This window comes from Benincasa hispida, chromosome 2, assembly GCF_009727055.1.
Source record: "Benincasa hispida cultivar B227 chromosome 2, ASM972705v1, whole genome shotgun sequence".
In the NCBI taxonomy this organism is placed as follows: Eukaryota; Viridiplantae; Streptophyta; class Magnoliopsida; order Cucurbitales; family Cucurbitaceae; genus Benincasa; species Benincasa hispida.
In genome coordinates, this window is record NC_052350.1 from 43,032,333 (window position 1) to 43,038,158 (window position 5,826).

General features: G+C 34.9%; 1 pseudogene; it reads right to left on the reverse strand.

Annotated features, from left to right (window-relative positions):
• Window positions 1–1,180: 1,180 nt before the first annotated feature.
• Window positions 1,181–3,265, reverse strand: LOC120072356 (annotated as a pseudogene).
• Window positions 3,266–5,826: the final 2,561 nt, after the last annotated feature.

Genomic DNA, 5,826 nt, shown 5'->3' on the forward strand with positions numbered 1-5,826 from the left:
TATGATAAGTGTCTTATAGATTTTACCTTGTACTTATTATTATTGTTGTTATGAAGTCCCTTTTATGTTAGATGCACCTTCTCCACTTGTCAACTTTCTTAAAACATGTCCAATAATTTCATTTTTCCTCAGCATTCAAACACAAGATAGAAGCACCAACGAACAAATCAATTATGATCTCAACATCTTCTTTTCATTTAATAGGAAACTACGCACAATATTAATAATACTTTAAAATCTAAAGAGGGTGATAAAGCATCAATTTGAAAGAGGCCAAGGGAACTACCGAAAAGATGGAAGCCTAAAAAATAGTTTTAAAAAATGAGTGGTGTTTGTGTTTATGGTTTCTATGGAGCTACATTAATTCCTCCCATTAGAAGAAAAAAGTATCCTATGTAAAAATTTTATGGAAAGAGAACTCCCAAGAGATGATTGTAATTGAAGTCTCGAAAAAAAACACTAGTAAAGAATTGTAACAAAAAAAAAATTGTTGTGAGGTATGCTAGATTAGGCCCAAGAACATGAGTCAAAATAATATTCATAATATGAAACGAGCAACAGAAGCCAAATTAGATTAATAGAGCCTTCTTCAACCTCAGGCTTTAAATTGGGATAACCTGTTTGACGTCTTGACGTGTTAAAAACCTATTAGTGAAATCAATAAAAAAGAAAACATAAAGAGTACAAAGCAAATAAACGACCTTTAAGCCTGAGCCATGTGTGCATCATCTTGTGAGCCAGGATAGATCCTGTCAATAACCTGAAATGAAGAAGTTACTTCACGGTACTTTTGAAGAACATAATACACATCAAAATGTGTACATGGATACTTTGACAAGGAAACCATACCTAGGGAGGCCATATAAAACGAGAATAGCAGTAGCTTCACATCAACGGATTAATCTATAAGGCTATGTAAACATGTCAATTATATGGTAGCCTGCGCCAATCCTAGGCCTCTTTGAGATCCGTAGATTTTGAGAATATAATAACATACCACATTGAACAAACTAAATTTGTGTAATTGGAAATAAAGAAATATCTAAGAGAGGGAAAATGTCATACGGTAGTATCATCAAGTAAAAGATAACTAGTGTCTCTTGGTCGCATCAATTAAAAAGTTAGTTCTGAGTCTAACTACAACCAACTGATGTGTGGAAAGCAATGATCAAACAACTGTTTCACATCGAGTTCAAACCAAGATGACGAGAGCCATTTTCTAAAGATATTGTTTCTTCCTAATATGCACATGTGACTGGTAGAAGGGGAGGGGGTAAACACAATGAGACAAAAAATAATTTCGAAAAGTACCTCAATTCTTTCACAACTACAACATCTCGGAGTTCCATCTTTTTCAATTCAATAGTTGTTGGAAGGTTGTCGTTGCCATTTGAGTACACAAAGACTTGAGCTTGTTGCATGACATCGTCCGAACCAGCCTAGCACAGATTCAAGCATAGCTAAACTAAAATAAACATGACTGAAAAAGTGTAGAAAGATCGTCTAGCAACATTGAATAAAAGCCAAAAACAAGAATGAAGAGAAAAAAACATTCAAAAATTTGAAAGTTAATCATTTGTATCAATATGTAGTCTTTTATATGAAATTCAACTTTCTACATACATTCAAGTCCAAAGCTACAAAATCATTTATATCAGGGAATGAGAGTACTTGCAAGGAGAATATATCAAGAGTGTTTTACCCATCACTCAACATTGTTGCAGCAAGGAAGATAGCCTTCGCAATTTTAAAATGAAATATTTCCATTGCATACGAAATACAAGCACCACCAAAACATGTCCAACTAGGATAACCTACATAAATTAAGAAGATAAAATAAATTAAGCTTCAAAGGAGTCAAGTACAAAATACAATAGCTTAATCAAAAAATAGACAAAATAGAAAAACCTATCTCAATAACATTTTTGTTAAATCACCACTAAACCCGAGCGTTCGTCCAAAAATTAGGCTCAAGTAAATTTAATACTCTCCGTGAATTTTCAACACCCATGAGCATGCATATGTATGAATACCAATGCCTACAGAACATAAATCTATATACTGTCTCTTATACACATCTAGATGTGTATAAGAGACAGTCCGTGAGCAGCTGCACATATTGCGAGAGATCTGTGATGCTATTTAGATCAAATGAATGAATTTTTGAACCAGTTAAGTCTATCGCCGTAGCTCTATAGCTTGCTTCTTTAAGAAGAGCAATAGTTTTATACCGGCACCAAGCACCAAAACCACCTCCATGGACAAGAACAAAGTGATTTGTTTCCAAGTCATCTAGCTTTATGTCCAATCAATTTGAAACTTATTAGAACCATAAATACTTTTGGTAGGAAACCCAGAAAATAACCTTTTGGAACAATATGTGAAAAAGACAAACAATCAACAAAACTCTATTGATAATTTGAACAATCCAATTAGTTTGTTTAGAAATTTGACATAGAAGTTCATCTATACAAACACCATTGTTTCCTATGTCCTTTATATTAGTGCACTCATTCTGATTCTAAATTGAAATCGTAAGAATTAGACACATATCAATATATAATTAATTCATCATTTATAATTTGAAAGAGGAAAATGAAACCGTTAGTAAACAAAAATTAAGACTATCATTCTTTCCCCCTCTATTAGCCAAAATTAATATTCAATTATCCTCATTATAGTTTAAATAAGTCTAAATTTAACATACAGTTACAACTAAGTTGTTCATTAAATACAACATGGGAAAACAATAATTCATTTCATCGTACTTTAAACGATCAGAATCTTTAAAAGCTCTCATTCGGGTCCAAGCGATTAAACTTCCTGCTAAAATTGGTCCAAAACTGACCCAAAAACAATCCAGTTCCCACACAGACAAAATTGAAATTCCCCTAACACAATGCACAATTTCACAATCCACAACACAAAAATTTCAATCAACACTCATCTGTCAATAATCAAACATTGAATCCTCGATCATCCATACCAATCACAGTCGCACAATCAAATTCTAAACTCAATGAACTTGATTAACAAGCTGCTGAGGTTGAAGGAGAGGGTTAGTAAGGGAGCGAGCTCGAGAACTCGAACTCTGCGGCAAGGCGTTCCGATTCTTCTTACCGGCATTGGCTGTCGGAGCAAAGTAGAGCAATCAAACAACACAGGACAATCGAGTAGACGTTTCTGGAAAAACACTGCCACTGCCTCCAAAAGCTTGATTTGAAATCGGCGAGTGTCCGGTCTTCTCTTTCTGCGAAGAGCGCATTCGCTGTCTCTTATACACATCTAGATGTGTATAAGAGACAGGTGTTGGCCGAATTCTTGGTCAGGTTATAGGTTTCGCGTGGAAGAATGAAAGGATTCGTGTTGGAAGGGTTTCGCTTGGGTTGTGGGTGAGTGGAAGTCTGAGAATGAAAGGAAAAAAAAATGGGAGGGAGAGGAAGTGGGAAATGAAAAAAAAATTTTGGGGGGCGGGGAAGAAAATTGGTTTTATTTTTATTTTGGTTTTAGACTGATATTAAAGGTATACGTACAATGTCGGTTTAAAACCAACATTAAAGATCCGCTTTTTTTAAAAAAACAAAATCGACATTATACATCCGGTTCCACTTTTTTCAACGACATTAAAGCCCAAAATTCTTGTAGTGATAGTCGGTGGAGGAGCTGATTTCAGAGAGAAAAATGACGAAAATTTGGTTGGAGAAGAGGTTAATGCGGTGCTCAGAGCATGGCCAACCGATCTCTAGATGTTTATTTTAATTACAGTGTAATTATAAATATTTCTTAATAAGTCAATTGCAATCTCATTTGTATGGCTAGGGATAGTTTATACTTTTATAAATCCGTTTATTTTTTATTTTAAATAATTTTTCCATTTTTAAAGATTAAATTTTAATTTATTAGTTTTACAAATGAAAAGTTAAAATTTGTCATTTTTCTTATTACCCTTTTCCCTTGCTTGGATCAGTCTCATACATGCTTTGACAACAAAATTGTTAAGTTAGGAATGGAAAGTAATCTTTGTTTAAAAAGGAAAGAAATTAAGATTTTTTTTTCTACTGGGATCACAAACTCAATCAATTTTAAATATCTCCCTCTTAACATACTAATTATTTTAAAAATTGCCCAACTAAAAGGGTTGTTTTCAAATAAAGAAAAATGAGACAACTTATTTATAAATATAGTAATACACTACTATAAAATCTACATTACTTGACACTTGTAGTTTTTAATTACTTAACGTTTCTTTGAAAAAAAATTCAAGTAATGACCTGTTAGAAAAGAAAATGTCAAGTAAAAGGGTTAAAAAGACGAAGATTGATAGAATGTTTCGAATATTTTCACGCGAACCATAACTTCACATTTTTTTCGAGTCAAGTATAATAAGCTATTACTTGACACGAATAAAATGTCAAGAATACTTGACTTACTATTTTAAAGAAGTAAAAGGGTTAAATATCCTAGAGAAACCTTAAAAATTATCTTAAATGCTCGCCTCCAAAATCCCCTTCCCGATCTCTCTCTCACTCTCTCACTCTCCCTCCCTCGTCCAATTTCTCTTTTCCTTCACGCAAAGTAGTGCTGTCAGCCGTCTCCCTCTCATCACTGTCGTCCAGTCGACTTCCCTTCTCAGCTTAATCTGGGAGATCTTGTCGTCGTAGGCCACTCATGTGCAGTGATATTGCAGTCCCTCTCCCTGTTGTGTTTTGCCACCATATTTGCAATCGTTTGCTACTACTTCCGATGCCAATCAAGTCGGTCCAACCAGATCCACTCATCGCCATCGTGGTCGTCCATGTCGTCGCCGAGGTCCAGCTTTGTAATAGATCTGTTCAAGCGTGGGCTTCACTCTGAAGGAAATCAGATATAAGGATTTCCATGAGCAACAAAATGATCGTTCCAAATTCCATTCGTATTTGAACATACACAATTACAATCAAGAGACGAAAACTTATTGGTCATGCACAATATGAAATTATAGTATGCTTTTCAAGAAGATCTAGAGATAAAGTATCATACCTTTGAAGACTAATCTTCAAACTCCCTCGATCGCGAAGGCTCGAACAATCTCTAGGACTGCAACACACGAATGCTCATTCTGACTCCAAGCCAGCAACACATAAACGCTCGAACTCAAAGACCGCAACACAGCACAATCACAGCGACCACCACACGAACATCGCGAACACAACGAGCAGCCTCCAAAAACCGCAACCTTAGTCGAGTTGAGTACGACACCACCACAATAGTTACCTTGGTATTCTTGGTGTGAGAATCCAGAAGTGTGGGCTCTTTGTGGACTTTGTTAGAGGAAGAGCTGGAGGAATAACAATCGTGTAAACGATTGACCAAGTGGGAGATGATAGAGGTCTATTGTATAGACGAATACCCAATCGTTTAACAAATGCTCTACGATCGTTTAGCTAAAGCTTCGCGATCATTTAGCTAAGCTCTGCGATCGTTTAGCTAATGGCCAGCTGAGTGAACTATCATGTAGTGTCACTCCACGATCATTTAGTCTCTCTTTAGCTATCATTTAGTGAATCCTATTCACTTGACAGCAAACCATGAGTAATTTTCGAGAATGAAATATCTCAATTCAACAACAACTAAATTTAGGAAAACATTTTTCCTTTTATCTCACGGTTACCATGAAACCACTAAAAACCTCCTACTCAATTGGTTATTAGAGAAAAAGATATAATTATCCAATAATTAATATTATTACAAATATATATGATAACCAACTTACCATAGTATATTTATAACCTATAGTTTTAATATTTCATCTTATGAAACATATAAACCATAGCTCTTTTTCTATTT